The 17,442-nt window shown below is 46.3% G+C and overlaps 1 protein-coding gene and 1 long non-coding RNA gene across 4 annotated transcripts in view; one reads left to right on the forward strand and one right to left on the reverse strand.

Moving 5' to 3' along the window:
- MOB3B (MOB kinase activator 3B) overlaps positions 1 to 17,442 on the reverse strand; it is a 239,334-nt gene that overhangs the window by 71,011 nt on the left and 150,881 nt on the right. The gene's annotated exons all lie outside the window — the stretch shown is intronic.
- Positions 7,946 to 16,252, forward strand: LOC139039511 (uncharacterized). The gene is made up of 2 exons (XR_011492819.1): positions 7,946 to 8,101; positions 14,437 to 16,252. It is a non-coding gene; the product is annotated as an uncharacterized lncRNA (long non-coding RNA).

Below are 17,442 nucleotides of genomic sequence, written 5' to 3' on the forward strand. Positions count from 1 at the left end.
TCCTTTCTCCCAAACAAAATTGAATAAAAATTCCAGTAATTTCTGAGCTTTAATCCATTTTCTCCCTTCCTCATCCCCTTCTCTCCCCTCCCTTTTGTTAAGCCACCAAATGTCCCACTCAATCCATCCTCTTCAGGCACCACCTCTGGGGGGGAGAAAGCAAGTTGTTTAAATGACTTATGTCTTTTTTCTTTTGTCCTGTTATGGAAGCTGCAAAAGGAGAGAATCCCTCAGGAAATGCAGAGATGCTATGACAAGGCCACAGAGGGGAGACTGTGGTCCCAGAGTCAGATAAGACCCGGGAGGCAATTTCTGAGCTAGATGCTACCCATTCTAGCTTTCATGGTTTTTCCGCTCTTTCCTTCTGGAGAGAAAGCCAGATGCTTGGGGCTGAGACCCCTGGTCTGTGACAGCGCTCGGTTGAGCCTGGGCGATGGAGGGCTGGAGAGTCAGGGTTCAAAGGGACACGAGAGAATGTCCCCGCACATCCCAGGTTCCACAAGCAGCTGGCAGATATTCCAGCCCATCCTTAATGCCGCTCCCTTCGTTAGAGTTCAGCTCAAAGCTTTCTCTCACCCCCAGACTCAGCTTCCCTGGCATCTTCCATCTGCTCCTGATACACTCCTGAGCGCTGACATTGTTCAGTTGCTCAGTCGTGTCCGACTCTTTGTGACCCCATGGACTACAGCACGCCAGGCTTCCCTGTCCATCACCATCTCCCAGAGCTTGCTCAGACTCATGCCCATTGAGTCAGTGATGCCATCCAATCATCTGAGCACGGTCCCCAGATGCTAATTCCACACTGAGGTGTGTACATCCTGACTCGTGTCTGCAAGCCCCTCCAGACTGTAGGCTCCCGGAGGAGCTTGTCACAGATGGATCCTGTGCCAGTGTGGAGCCCGGAGTGGGTGTGTGTGTGATACATCCTTGCCGGCTGCTGGCTGGAGGGCTGAGCTCTTACGCCATCTGCTTACAGCAGAATCAGAGCTCAGAAAGGCATGAGGACTGACTGGCTTGAGGTTGAGAGCTAGTCTGAGATGAAAAGGGGTCTGAATTCAAGTCTGTCTGACTTTAGAGCCTGTTAGGCTCTTTCCACTCTGCCGGGAAAGTGGATGGGATTCTTACGGTTTGTTTCATCTCATGCCAACCCAACTGGCAGAGTCAAAGGAGCCAGATTTGTTAAAAAATGAAGGTGGAAAAGGGCGTATTGGCTCTTACTTCCCCAGAGGCATGTGTCATTCGTGGTTGACGGTTCTGGTTAAGCGTCTGGCTCTGGCGTCAAGCTCTGGTTTCAGAGTCCAGCTGTGGAACTTCCCTGCCACTTGCCCAAGGGCGAGTTCGCTAACTCCTAACAGGCTCGGTTTCCTTATCTGTGGAATGAGCATAATCACACCTAGTATTTTGTGAGACTGTGAGGATGAAACAGGAAGCACAGGGCCAGCAGGCGCTGAGAGGCATTCGGCTAAAGGCCGCTGATGTTACTGTTGGGAGGCTGGCTCTTCCTTGTCAAAGTCCAGGGTCCGGGTAGGCACATGAAGCTGCACGGATAGAACTCCCCATTCTCCAAAGGACTAGAAAGCAGATCTGGACCCGAGGTGATCCGTGGAAACACCATGCGAACCGTCCAAGAAGCGTCCACATGAACCAGGATGAAGCCTAATGCGGTGGCCAATCCTTGGGGGACCCCAGTGGCTTCCTAGGTGGCACTAGTTAGCAAAGAATTTGCCTTTCAATGGAGGAGACTTAAGAGACCCAGGTTGGATCCCTGGGTCGGGAAGATCCCCTGGAGGAGGAAATGGCAACCCACTCCAGCATTCTTGCCTGGAAAATCCCATGGACGGAGGCGCCTGGGGGCTGCAGTTCACGGGGTCAAAGAGCAGACAGGACTGAACCGACTTGGAACAGCACGCGCAGTGGCATGTCAGTTGTTGTTCAGTTGCTAAGTCCCATCAGACCCTTGCGACCCCATGGACTGTAGCCCGCCAAGCTCCTCTCTGCATGGGATTTCCCAGGCAAGAATACTGGAGTGGGTTGCCATTTCCTCCTCCAGGGGATCTTCTTGACCCATGTCTTGAACTAAACCCATGTCTCCTGCAGGCAGGTTCTTTACCACCGAGCCATCAGGGGAGCCCTGCATGTCAGTAACAACGACCAAAAATGCCAGCTTCGCTCCCTCACACTGTCTCTCCTGTTGAAAGCATCTCTGCTGTCCTTTGGGTCTTTGGGGGCCAGGACCGGGAGCACACATGTGACAATCCCTCTCCAAGTCATAAAAAATACTCATTCTCAATAGCTCGTGGATAAAAACAACATCCCACACACGTGGGAAAAAAAAAAACCAAGCCTCTGGCAGCATGGCTGAGAACATACCATTTCCAAAATACTTGCAAAACAAAACGCGATTGGATCACAAGGAGGAAAAGAAGAAAGAAAGAAAGAAAAGAGACCCTAACAACATAAATCTATTTCTTAACAATTTCCCCCTAATACTCTATTCTCCTGCCCATTCCATCCACATTCTCCTGCCTCCTGCAAAACGTATATATATTTATCTGAAGAAGCCTCCTGATCTTGCTGATGAAAATCCAACTCTGGAAGGCCGATTCCTCTAAGCAGATGTTTTGTGTTATCTCAGTGCGTTCCTCAAGAAAGTGTCTGTACACTGTGCCAAGGAAAACAAACCCATGTAGCAAGACTTTGTTCCTCTGCCTGAGAAAAAAAAAAAAAAAGGCCCCAAACAAGCTGACAGCTGCAAATGGTTAGAAATAAACTGGCTACTACTCTCTATCCTGACTCCCTCTGCCTGATCCCAGCCTCCCCCTACTCCTACCCTGAGTTACTCTGCTACCTATTATCACAGTGGCTGGAACAGAGAAAGGAAAATAGAAGAGCAAGTGATCATACGTTCTAAACAGGTTGTTAGTTCTTTTAGACGTGCCATTTGCCGGGCAGAGGAAGTGCTGTTTCAGCCAGCCAAAGGTGCCTGCCTGTCACCCACCCCTCCTCCCCCAGCACCACGTCTCTGTTGCTGGAAGATCTTTATCCACATCCCCATCTCTAGACCGGCTGGTGGCTCCGTCCGCTTTGTCTGTGTAGAGGTGGAAGGAGACCAAGATAGACCCAAGAGGACCTCAGAAAGGCGTTCGTTCACTATGGACTGGCAATAAAAGCCATCAAAGGCAAATTCTTACAAGTTCAGACCCGCCGAAAATCAGACGGCCCAAATGAGAGAGTGAACTGAGAACATGATGTTAATGAGCCTCATTAGAACTGGAAAGTTAGGCAGAAGCACCAATACTTTGATCATGGGCCCCAGTCAGAAACTGAAAATGACTTTGGTTTTCAAAATACAACCTCTCTTTATTCACCAGCAGAATCCTTCTTCCATTACATGCAGGGCAATGAATACCCAGTCTTGTCTGATCTCTATCCATCTATCTATCTATCGGCTTCCCAGGTGGCACAGTGGTAAAGAATCTGCCTGCCAATGCAGGAGACACAGGTTCAATTCAAGACACAGGTCAGGAAGATCCCCTGGAGAAGGGAATAGCTACCCACTCCAGTATTCTTGCCTAGAAAATTCCATGGACAGAGGATCCTGGTGACTTCAGTCCATGGGGTTGCAAAGAGTTGGCTACAACTGAGAGACAAGCATGTACACACACATGCACACACACACACACACACACACACATATACACACACAATGGAATACTACTCAGCCAGTAAAAATGAATGAAGTAGTGCACCAGCAACGTGGAGCAACCTAGAGATGATCACTCTAAGTGAAGTCAGACAGAAAAATACAAGCACCATATGATGTCACTTATGTGTGGAATCTAAAAAATAACACAAATCAACTTTACAAAACAGAAATGGACTCACAGACAGAGAAAACGAACTTATAGTTACCAAAGGGGAAAGTAGGGGAGGGATACGTTAGGAATACGGGATTATCAGATATACACCACGACGTATGTAATGGATACCCAATAAAGATTTCCTGTATAGCACTGGGGTCTATATTCAGTATCTTCTAACATCCTATCTTAGAAAAGAAGCTGAAGCTGTACATCTGAAACTAACACAATATTGTATATTGATATACTGATCAACAACTATGGTTACATTTTTAAAAAACGCAGAGAGATACAACCCCCCCCCCTCCGCAACACACACACACCCCCACACACATACAGAAAATACCAAATCGTGTCCAAGCAGTTTCTAACCTGTAAACTTCTCTCCAACCCCATTGCCTCTTCCCTGTCTCCAGCCGCCAACACCTCCTGCCCGGCTCACTGCGGCTCCCCTTAGTGGGGTTCCTTCCTCCACCCTGGGATTGCTCCAGTCTCCACCAGGCAGATGGAGGATCTTCCTCAAACACAACTCTAACCAAGGTGTCTTCTTTCCACACAAAACCCTACAACAGCTTCTGACTGCTTCAGCTCCTTCAAGATAGAAGAATCCTATACAACCTAGCAACTAATAAAACAAAAAAACCTGCTACAAGGTAAAATCGGAGCTATTTAACAGGGCAGGCAAGACACTCTCTGGTTTTATAAGCCTGCATGTTTCCATTATTACCTCTGGATCCTCCCAACTTGCATCTAATACCCAGCCCTCCAGAGCTAAGATCCATTCCCTCACTTCTGGGCCTTGGCATATACCGTAGAGTTGGTAGATGGAAACCCTCCTCCTCGGCTTCCCCTTTTTGTGTGGATAACTCATTTGTTATTCAAGACTCAAGTAAGTATCACTTTCTTTGGCTTGTTCTCCTCACCCTTAGTTCTAGTTAGGCAAACTATAACACCCTGAACTTTTCCCAGGATTACACTCACTATTGTCTTGTAACTGTCACTTTTTTAGTCTCCCATTAGAATGAAAATTTTGAAATGTCAAGGAATATCACTTCCTGTTCACAGTTATATCCCTGGCATCAAACACACGCCAGAAAACGGGGGTTTTCTCGAACTTACAGTTGCCAGGGGGATCAAGGGAGGTAGGGATAGTTAGGGAGTTTGGGATGGACATGTACACATGGCTATATTTAAAGTGGACAACCAGCAAGGACCTACTGAATAGCACAGGGAACTCTGCTCAATGTTATGTGGCGGCCTGGATGGGAGAATTCAGGGGAGAATGGATACATGTATATATATGGCTGGGTCCCTTCACTGTTCACTGTTTACTGTTCACACTGTTCACTGTTAATTGGCTATACCCCAATATAAAATAAAAAGTGAAAAAAGGAAAAAACAAGAATATAGGGGTTTTCTATGAGTATTTGTTGAGTGAAAAAGTGAACAAATGACCATAGAATGTAGAGGTGGTGCTTTGCCTGCTTGGGTTCCCCTTCTTCTCCCATTCCAAGGCAATAGCCCTTGAGTCACAGTCTGAAAACCATTGTTCTATGGGAAGATTCCCCAGGGAAGTGCTATACGCCCATGTTTAACCTTGACATGTCCAAGGCCATAAGGCTGCAGTGAAAATTAATACCTATTTAACTCTTCACACCTGGCAGACCTCTGATGCATCTTTCTACTAACTTCTCACTCATACTGGGAAAGAAGCATCTCCTCAAAGTGTATTTAATATTTATATTGAAAAGCCTATTTTCTTATAAATAGAAAACTATCAGGTCATTTTTCAGAGTTACTAAAATTTGAAATAAGCCAGGATTGATTGATAAACAAATATCCTGAGACACATGATTGAAGGAGGCAGACAGAGAGAGAGAAGATAACAAAAGTAATTCATTCTAGATTTCCCTGGTGGTACAGTATGAAATCAGCCCTGAATATTCATTGGAAGGACTGATGCTGAAGCTGAAACTCCAATACTTTGGCCACCTGATGCAAAGAACTGACTCATTGGAAAAGACCCTGATGCTGAGAAAGATTGAAGGCAGGAGGAGAAGGGGACAACAGAGGATGAGATGGTTGGATGGCATCACCGACTCAATGGACATGAGTTTGAGCAAACTCTGGGAGACACTGAAGGACAGGGAAGCCTGATGTGCTGCAGTCCACGGGGTCACAGTTACTCAGACACGAGTGAGCTACTGAACAAGAACAAAACATATATCCAAACATATATTGAGAATAGAAGTCCTACAGCAACGGTATTTTAAAGGCAATTTCTTGTTTTCAATTCACCGATTTCCTGCTAATTCTGAGAAACAAAAAGGAGAAATGGGGAGAAAGAACTATTGGAAATAAATTCCAGCCCCTCCCAGCCCCTGCCAGCCCTAATTCACTCCCTGACCCAGAACCACACCCGGAGAACATATGCCTCTTTAGGAATTATATGACTGGGCAGGAATTATAAGCCTGATCATAAAGTGATAAGGGAAACTGAGGTCTTAATGATGTCTAGAGGCCAGAAGAAAACTGGAAACATCATATTTAAACACTGAAAACCTGTCATTTGGGAAACGAAAGGGGGAAGAAAACAGCAAACCACTCACCCTGGGCCACAAAGCTTACAGGTGTGGGAGAAGAATTCAAGAATTTCTTTCTGACTTCGAAGTCTGTTCTCTTCCCACCACTTTATGCTATCTCTTTCTGTGGCTGGAGGCGGTCCCTTCCTTCTTTAGATCAATGGGAGGGCAAATAGTTGTGTTGTCAGAGATGTCCAAAAGTGGGATTCATGGTCCAGGGTGGTGGTGAGTTCCCCATGCAGGGAGATGTTCAAGTAGAGGCCACTTGCTAGTGTTAGAGAGAGGACCCAGGTAAGAGAAGGTGGTTTCCACCACTGGCTGCATATGACAGTCACCTGCATTTGTTAACAGGACAGACTCCCAGTCCCCTTTCTGACTCTCTGGGTCTCGCGGGCTTCTCAGGACTAGCTAATTTTTAAAAGTACCTTTGGAGATTCTAATGCAGCTTTTGGGAATTGCTGGGCTGTCCAAATCCGAGATCCTATGACCACAGCAACCGCATGGTAAGAGAGGGCCAGCTGTGGGATGTCAGCGCTGGTGTTAACAGTGACGACGATACCAGCTATCATTTACTGGGTTTACTGGGTTTATCGTTTAAGGGTTTACTCTGATCCACAGCTGGTGCATTATCTCACAAACTACTCCACAAGGCAGGCGCTGCCACCATGCCCATTTCACAGATGAGAAAGATTAAGTTCCCTGTCCACAGTCATGCCACAAGGAAGTGAAGGAGCTGGGCCGTGAATCTAGGCAGGCTGGCTATAAACCTTTACTCCTCATCAGGAGAAGGAACCAAACGTGACCTGATTCAAAGCCATCCAGTCCTAGGCAGGTTCTGAATAAAACCCACCAGCGGTTGATCTCCCAAGTCACAAAAATTCCACAGCACAGAACTCACCAAGAAGTGAAGTAAGGACTTCCCCGCTGGTCCAGTGGTTAAGAATCCACTTTGTGATGCAGGAGATTCGGGTTTGATCTCTGGTAGGGGAACTAAGATCCCACATGCTACAGAGCAACTAAGCCCATGCGCCATGACTGGAGAGCCTGAATGTCACAACTAAGACCCAACACAGTCAAAAAAATACAAAGCTTAACAACAACAACAACAACAAAGTGAAATAGATTCTTAGACCACGAAATGACTATGAGGACTAAAAGTATCACAAAACTCTCATGGTATAAAGTCTAGATTTCTTTGGTTTTATATTTTTGTATTATATTTGGTTTTTAAAATTTGAAGTTTTTTCAACACAGCACGAATTCACCCCAGTAATTCCTACTGCCATTCCTTCATTCAAAACCAAACCAAAACAAACCACGCTCATTAAAAACAGTTTTATTGGGTCATGGAATGTTCAAACAAAATGACATTAAGTATATTGACACTCAGTTAAAACATTAACCCCAGTGAAACGCCTGATGTGCTAATTCAACCGAGCCCACCCACACCTTTCTGGGAAAAGCCGGGTCACCTGCTCTACCTTGTCCAGATCCTCACCCACCACGTAGTCTGGAGGCCAGCTTCAGCACCAGGAGTGCAACGTTAGTGCAGACGCTTGCTCAATCACCTATGTTCTATTTCCTCCTTCTGGGTCACCTCAGCCTTAGCATATGGGATCTTTGCATTCTGTGTGCTGAACTCCCTGAGGACTTTCCCGGGTAAGCGCTCTACTAAACTAACCCTCTTATTAAGGCTGACTCTGGGCAAAATATCTAGAGTGGAGGTGGTCTTCTAAGCACCCCAGTACCCCCAGAATAATCACTCTTGTTCTTGCTTCCAGTCCAAGGTCCTTAAGCTCTTCTTGCTGTTTAATGATCCTTTCTCTCAAAGTTTCTAACCCTTTGTTAGGAAAACTGGTTTAAAAAGTCACAGAAAGGGACTTCCCTGGTGGTGCCGTGGTTAAAAACCCGCCTGCTAAGGCAGGCGACACAGGTTCGATTCTTAGGCCAGGAAGATTCCACATGCTCTGGGGCGGCTAACCCTGTGTGCGGCAACTACTGAGCTCATGTGCATGCGCTAGACCCACACTTCTCAGCAAGAGAAGCCATCGCAATAAGAAGCCGAGATCTGCAACTAGAGAGGAGCCCCTCACCGAAACTGGAGAATGTCTGTGTACAGCAACGAAGAGAAATGAATGAATAGGATAAACAAAACTTTTAAAAATAGATAAATAAAAATCACAGGAAAGAGTTGCAACAGCTTGAATGGGGTCAACCAGTAGAGACGTCTGGGGTTTTTCCCTCTGCCTTAAGGAAGCTCAATTCAACCTGGGGTTGGGAAGAGGCGGAGCCAATGTCAATGTCATAAACCCAGAAATCACCTGGGAAACCAGGACACAACCTCCCACCAGGGTCACAATCAATCAGGGTGAACTTCGGAGAAGTCTGATGAACTTGTGGAGGTTTCAGGACCCCAGTGAACATCCACGAGGTGTAGCTGAGATCAGAGTGTCTCAGACTCCTCATGGCAGGGGCTGAGGCGCCGCTGGGCTAGTGGGAGGAATGAGAGATCTCCTCTCCCATCTCTCCATCCATTTCACTTGCCAAAACTGGGCGACTTTGAAGTTCCTTTCCAGATGTAACATTCTATTGTTCTGAGACGCTATTTCCCAGTGAAATAGGCGGCTGTCTCCTCTTAGGGTTGCTTCCCCAGCCCATGCTGATCCGAGGACTGCTAACGGGCGGACACCTCTTCCCCAGAGGCCTGGGGCTCTAAGTCTGTCCCTGCTGAGTGTCTGGGAAGCTGCCTCATTCTCTGCACATCCTGGCATGAGACGGGTCCCTCGCCGTCCCCACCAAGTGCCTCTGCAAACAGAGCCAGAGGCAGACAGCTGGTGTCTGGGCAGAACAGCCACTTCAAGCAGCTGAACCCAGGCTGGGCCCCTCATGGCACTGCCTGGTTTGTGATGGAATTAAAGATGTTTGCCTTTCAGCTATGGCCCCAGAATGTTCCAGGTCCATGAGAAGACCATGTGAAACTGGTGAGGGTTGGACATAACTTGATAGGAGTTGGTGTTCTCGAGTCTGAAGCCTTGGGGTCAGAAAGCCCTGGGTTCATACTTTTGATGCCCTTTGTTCCAACCCCGAGGCCTTGATCCCATGACTTCATCTTTCTGAACCTCAACTTTTTCATAGGTTAATTGGGCAATCTGATAGTTTGGTGGAGTGACTGGCACTCTAAGTGTTCTTATTTGTTATTACTGCTCCCACTTTGTATTAATATCACATCAATGCCTGGTCTGCCTTAAAATGTGATGAATAAAATAAGCCAAAAAAGTTGAAGGTCTCAAAGTTACCTAGCTGTGTGGCTGGATACCCACTGCTTAAGATAGCAAATCAAGGGACTTCCCTGGTGGTCCAGAGGTTAAGAATCTGCTTTGCAATGTAGGGGATGCAGGTTCAATCTCTGGTCAGGGAACAAAGATCCCACATGCTGTGGGGCAACTAAGCCTATGGGCCACAACTACTGAGTCCTTGCACTCTGGAGTGCATGAGCCAAACTGGAGACTCCGAGTGCTGCAGTGAAAGATTCTGCATGTCGCAACTAAGACCCAATGCAGCCAAATAAATAAAAGGATAGCAAATCAATTCTCTATCTACAAGGACTTCTGCTTAAATTCCCAGGCTCCCCATAACACATGGCACAGATTCAAATGCTATTCCCAGTGCCCTGATTTCCTCTTTGCACCTGGAAGCTGGGAGGCCTGTATATTGTTCAGAAGATCAAGGCCAACCATTCCCTGAGTCCCCAACTCTCCTCTGTCCAAGCCCCATGGACAGAGGAACCTGGCCCATTAAGAGTTCCTTCAAGTTGATTCCCACGCAGAGCTCCTTGGCTCCTACCTGAGCTGAGAAAAGAAAAGATCAAGAATTCCCTGGACCCTGCCCTCCCAGGACATAACACAAACCTGACACGTGCAAACCTGTAGAGATCTGTGGTTCTCCAAAGTGCCATGGGAGATGAAGGGATATCAAGGGTCACTTTTTTTTTCCAACAAAAATTTTCTTTATTGTTGGGAGATATTTCTTTGGACCAACACCTTCCTATTGTCCACAGAAACAGTGGGATCCCAGAAATCTCTGAAAATAGTCCTTTCATTTCAATTAATGTCAACTTTATTTTCCCCAGTGGCTCAAATCCTGAATCCAGCCACCATATGCAGGGTCCACTTATAATGTTATTCACTACAGAGTAGATGGCAGAAAAAAGGTGCTTCCTGCAGTTCCCCAGGGATTTGACATGACCAGTGACCCCCATTACCCAACACCCAATCCTATTCAGAGCTCCACAACAATATCACGAACTTCCAGAACTTGGTGCCCTGTGGTCTTTATGTGTTAAGCTACTATTAAACAAGTAAAACTTTATTATGCAAGGTCCAGGGGGAGGGGAGAAAACATTGATTAATATGGTAAGAGGTAACAGTTGAGCAGATGAAACGCATGTGGAGGGAGAAGAAAGTGGGCATCAATTTCACCATGTGTCAGGCACCACTCAGGTCCTTCACAGGAAAGTGCAGGAAGCTGATGCAGCAAGGGCCTGGATCCAGAACCCAGTCGGCCCACATTCATGTCCGCCCGCACATGGGCACGTGGACGAGTTATGTGACCTCGGGGTGCCCTGGAGGTATTTAGAGAACCTCCCCCACAGGACTCCATAAGGATGAAAGAAATTCATATACGCTGATGCTTTCACTACAGAGCGTGGTGCCGAAGCTTTCTCATTTCATCTCTCTGTCTCATTCTGATCTTTATGATGTGGGTGGAGTCCAAGTTTTACAGTTGGAGAAACTGCAACATCGATAGTGTATCTAAGGTTACAGGGGCAGGAAGTGGAGGTTTGGGGATTCAAACTCGGGCTCCGATGATTTCAAGTCATTAGACAAACAACAGTGATTGACAGAGGTTGCCTGAGAGAAGTGAGATAGCCTTTCAAAGGGGTGGACAGGACAGGCCGTGGAGCCTCCAGAGTCACGTCCAGGAGGGTGAGCATGTTGTTCATACGTGGGTGTTGGGTGTAGAAGGACACCTAACCGTGGAAGTTGATTATTTTCCTTTTTAATCAAGACAGAGTGCTTCTGTAAATCTAGTACACTAGCTGGTACCTTTAATGAGTATCTGGGGATGTCTGTGTGCCACAGCTACTAAAGCCCGAACAACAAGAGAAGCCTATCCGCCATAGCGAAACAAAGCCTGTGTGCAACAACAAAGGCCCACCACAGCCAGAATAAATAAATGTATTTTTTTTAATGTATTTTTTATGCTTAAAAAAATGAAGAGTGTCTGGGAAACAGGCACATATATACATCTCCTGCTCACATGCTGGCAGATTGCATTCTTGATTTGTTACTTATACTGTGCTGTGCTAAGTTGCTTTAGTTCTGTCTGACTCTTTGCAACCATATGGGCTGTAGCCCGCCAGGGTCCTCTGTCCATGGGATTCTCCAGGCAAGAATACTGGAGTGGGTTGCCATTTCCTCCTCCAGGGGATCTTCCCAACCCAGGGATCAAACCTGGGTCTCTTACATCTCCTGCTTTGGCAGCCGGGTTCTTTACCACTAGTGCTACCTACTCTACCCAAAACATAGTGGGCACCCAATAAATGGTTACAATTACTCAAAGTTTTTACCATATACTGGCCTGAGCTTAAATTTACATATATTATCCAGTGTGCCCTAAAGTTTGTCCTCATATAGTTAGATGTTCCTTAAAATAATTTAAAGGGTTCCAGAATTAAAGAAAATGTTGTTCACTCCATTCCTTTACAGGAAATTTTCTGATGTACATAAGCATTATAAAGGCTCTGAGAAATTCAACACTAAAGAAACCTGCTATTTTTAATTCAGGGCTTCCTAAACCTAATTGGCCACAGAACCCTTTCCTATATAATAGAAGCTTTGGGGAATATTGAAAATGCTCAATTAAATTTTGACTTGCCTGCAAGCAGGGGATAATTATTCCCACTTTCCTGATGAGAAAATAGAAACTCACCTGGTGGGTGGCAGGATCACCAACAGAAGCCCAAGTCTGTTTCCAAAATAAGAACACTCAAATTTCCAAAACACTGCTCTGGAAAAGCTACCATCCCAGACACTATGTTTTTTTGCTTTTCATTTCCTAAGTCTATGCACTGTGCTGGCTTAGTCTCTCCGTCCTGTCTGACTCTTTTTGACCTATGAGCTGTAGCTCGCCAGGCTCTTCTGTCCATGGGGATTCCCTAAGCAAGAATACTGGACTGGGTTGCCATGCCCTCCTCCAGGGAACCTTCCCAACCCAGAGATCGAACCCCAGTCTCCCGCATTGCAGACAGATTCTTTACCGTCTGACCCACCAGGGAAACCCAAGAATACTGGAGTGGGTAGCCTGTCCCTTCTCCAGGGGATCTTCCAGACCCAGGAGTCAAACTGGGTCTTCTGCATTGCCGACAGATTCTTTACCAGCTAAGCTACCAGGGAAACCCAAATATTAGAAATCAGTGACTTGGCCAAAACCACAGAGCTGGTTAGGAGTGGAAAAGAGACTAGGTCTAATTTCAGTAACTTTTAAAAAAACCAATAAAGATAGAAGCAAGCCGTATACTTGTCATGGATGTTCTGGGTGCACCCTGCCTGAGCTAAGACATGGATCAGTAGCTGACATGCCGACACTCAGGGTTACTTCCAGGAACGGAACTGGGAGATCCTGTTCTTTCAGAGCTCAACAACCCGAGCGATCTCAGTCCATTCATCTTGGCAACTAGCTGCTCACACCTCACTGGACTGATTAAAAAAAAAAAAAAACAACCTGGTCACTTGGCAATAAAATCACTCCCACTGAAACAACTGTTCTGCATTCTTCCATAGGAAAAAACAGTGAAGGCCACGCTCCCTCCATCAACACCTCCCTCCAGCATTACCCTGGCACATCTGAGTGTGGACGGAAGCTTCCCCCAGGCTTGCCAAGATCTCCCTAGTGCATCCCCCACACTGTCCTGGCAGTAGCATCTGAAGCCGAGGTGCATCCTGGCCACGTGACACAGCCTGTTCCTGGGTGTGTTCCTTCATGACACAGCCTGTTTCTTCACTAGGGGAAGGAGAGAGGCTGAGCCTGGTTCTCAGCCAGCAGCCCCTGCTTCCAGCCCCTCTGTGAGATCACGTCTCACAGGACACGAAGGTTGATCAGGCAGCCCTCGTCAAGAGCAAGCAGGATGAGGATCTGTAGACTGCTAAGAACGAAGACAGGCATCTTGCCCTAGAAATAAGCATCAAGCCAAGACCTTTCCTGGTGGCTCAGACGATAAAGAATCTGCCTGCAATCAGGGAGACCTGGGTTTGATCCCTGGGTTGGGAAGATCCCCTGGAGAAGGGAATGGCAACCCACTCCAGTATTCTTGTCTGGAGAAACCCATGGACAAAGGAGTCTGGCAAGCTACAGTCTATAGGGTTGCAAAGTCAGACACGACCGAGCGACTTTTACTTTCATTTTCAAGACGGTTTAATTACTGTTGAGGAGACCTGCCGCAGGGCAAGTGAGCAGGACACAAAGAGGAGGAAAAGGGAGAAAATGAAGGCAGAATATATTTCCCTAAAGGTGTTTTCCAGTGGAGTTTCCTCCATAGGATTTACCACACTCCCCTGACTTCTTATATTCACATAACATTTTTAAAAAGCAAACTAGGAGATTCAAAAGAACAGTGACATCTTCTCCCCTGATTCATGTTAACTCAATAAAAAATGTATTCACCACTTCCAGCGTGTCAGGCTGTGTGCTAGGCACCGTGAGACAGTGTCAGTATGGAGTTAATAAGATCAAGGAAGTAGGATGGGACTGAGGGTGGTTTTGAAACTGTATCCTGCAGGTGTTATAATGGTGCCAGAGGGGCTGCAGTGGGGTGTGCAGCGGTGACAAGCTGAGAAATGGGGTTCTGTCTGGCTCAGTCGCCCTCTCCTTCGTTCATCCCCTCCCTGCCAAATCAGGTAACTCTACTTTGATCTGTTCTTTATGTTTCTTGGCAGGGAGAGCTGTTGGGAGACTTCGTTTCCTGATGTTGACAAACCCCTGGGAGGCCACGAAGGTCCTTTCTGCAGGACTGGTCCAGGAACCCGACTCCTACTAAGCATGCAAAGACAGATGCCAATGTTGATGGCCCTAATGGGTTCTGGCAGAGGAGATGCACTTATGGTTCATTGTTTGCTGAGAGCTCTAAGTAAGATCAAGCTCTGACTGGCCAGGCCTGTGCCTCAAGCATCTACTTGTTCCGTAGACAGTTTGCTGCAGCAGCTGTCAGAATAAGCCCCAGGGCACCTTGACGTTTGGATGCTTCTGGTGCCAATTATTTGGGGAAGGTGCCTCTGGACCTAGAAAGGTTTTCAACCTTGCAAGCTCCAGACACCTAACTACTGTACAGATGGGCCCAAGACAAACACTGACAGTCCATGCAGCTGCTGCATTTCCTTAGCCACATGATGGTCATGTGTGGGAAGCAGCATGAAGCAGGCGCTGGGTGTCCAAGAATGTACTTGAAGTTCAAGTCCTGGGCCTACTGCTGCCTCATTTGTGATTTGGGGCAGGTGACTTCTCGCTTTAAGCCTGTATTTTCTCAACCATAAATCAGGGGGCAGTGACTGTTCCCATCTCATGGGATTGAGGCGTTGAAGTATCCATATAAAGTGATAACACAGTAACTAAGTACCAAATAGGGCTTCCTACATGGCGCTAGTGGTAAAATACCCGCCTGCCAATGAAGGAGACATAAGAGACTCGGATTTGATCCCTGGGTGGGGAAGATCCCCTGGAGGAGGGCATGGCAACCCACTCCAGCATTCTTGCCTAGAGAATCCCATGGACAGAGGAGCCTGGCGGGCTACACATTCCATGGGGTGCAAAGAATTGGGCACAACTGAAGTGACTTAGTATGCGAGTGCCTGATACTTCTTGGCCATTTTTAGTATTATTGTCAATACTAGTGACACCTCTGAGAGGATCGGCTTAACAAAGCCCAAGGAAATGTCCCTTCACCACCAGAATTGGATGGACTGGATCTGGAACCAAAGCTCATCAAAATGAACACAAGAGCAGGCTGAAGCAACTATTGTGCTGATGGCAATTTTCTATTTTCATAAGAACAGCATGAATTTTTTTTTTTGGGGGGGGGGGGGATCGTAGGATGCATCAATGCAAGAAACTTCTCTCCTTGGAGAAATTCACCAGATGGAAGCTCTTTCCCAAGAAATTTCAGAATCTATCAATGTAGCACAAATGGGGTCAGGTATAACCCTGTATCAACTGTCATCACATTCTTGACAGCCCTGAAGGCCCAGTCAGCCTGCGTTTCACTGATGTTTCATTAGCTACAGGAATTGCATTTCAGAACATGTTTTGAAGGGAAATGTCATGAGCTTATCTCCCCAGGGGCCAAGGCAGCATCGAATGAATCAGTTCGCTGTGTCTCATGGTCCATCCTTCATCTAAGCACAGTTCCCTCTGCAACTGATCCGCTCCTGGAGGAGTTTGTGGAAAGACTGTGAGCATTCCACCCTCCTAAATCACAAAAACTCAGCACACCTGTAATTTCACAGCTGCCTGCAGTTGCCACAGTGATGGAAACGTTTGCATTGGCTTCTCTACACAGCTTGGAAATAGCAACAAAAAGTGGCAGGGTTGCTTCTGGGTACCAGAAATACAGTTACAAGTCTGTGAAAATGAGTCCCTGGGACTGAATGAAATTTGTGGCCTGAAAGTGCGCTTGTTAAGAACACTGAAGTTAGACGCCTCCTCTAAACAGAATGAGAGGGGGTAAATGGATGAATAAATCAATGATTGTTTATTTGATTTACTTTTTACAATGATTTATCATGAGTGGAAATCACAATTTCTCAAATATTTTAAACTTGTGGGAATTTTCTACTGAATGGATTTTATAAATTTAGACATATAATTAATTCTGAAGATTATAGGTGATGCATCTTAGCAGGCAGAGCAGAGAATTCCCACCATATTCTCTCCCATCATTATGAGGCTGGACATGGGGGTGGGGGGAGGGGTGGGTGGTTAGAGTTTCTGGATCTGAATCCAGCTGTTACTTAACTACTGTGTGATCTTGTCTAAGTCTCTACACCACAGTTCCCTCATCTGTATAATGGGAATGATAATAATGCTACCAAAGTCACAATGCTGCTATGAGGATTAAATGAGTTAATATTTTTGAAGTATTTAGATCTATGTCTATGGCACATATATGTTAGCAGCAGCTATTACCATTAGATTTATCATTATCATAATTTTCATCAGACTCTCCCATTCTTTCTCCTACAGGCTGCCCATCAACAACATTAACAGGAACACTTTAAGCCTGCGATCATTCTCCAGAAGATGATTATAGCATCCGGTTTAATCAATGACCATATTAACATTTCAGATTGACTGAAAGTCACCTTGAAAGACAGTGAGTTCTGAGAGGCCAGGATAGAAAAAGGTATAGTCAGTGGGGAATACGGGTTTCCCAGGTGGTATTAGTGGTAAAAACAACAACAACAACAACAAAAAAACACACCTGCCAAGGCAGGAGATGTAAGAGACACAGGTTCGATCCCTGGGCCAGGAAGATCCCCTGGAGAAGGGCATGGCAACCCACTCCAGTATTCTTGCCTGAAAAATTCCATGGACAGTGGAGCCAGGGCGTTATAGTTCCATGGGGTCACAAAGAGTTGGACACAACTGAAGCGACTTAGCAATGGGGAATACAGTTTGTCCTGTGGCAAGAGGTACCACAATGGGGTTAATATGTTGAAGAATATGTCCTCTAAGGGCAGTGCTTCTTAACTGGAGGTGATTTTTCACCTCACGGGACATCTGGCAATGTCTGGAGGCATTTTGGGTTGTCATCATTGGGGGAGGTCAGAGACGCTGATAAACACCTAAACCTACACTGCCGCAGCAAAAAAATGATCAATAGTTGCCAAAGAAACCCTGTGTTAAGGTAAATCTTGGGTAGACTGTAAGCTTCCACTTTGACTGGATAC

The sequence above is a fragment of the Odocoileus virginianus genome, chromosome 18 (genome assembly GCF_023699985.2).
Source record: "Odocoileus virginianus isolate 20LAN1187 ecotype Illinois chromosome 18, Ovbor_1.2, whole genome shotgun sequence".
Taxonomy (NCBI): Eukaryota; Metazoa; Chordata; class Mammalia; order Artiodactyla; family Cervidae; genus Odocoileus; species Odocoileus virginianus.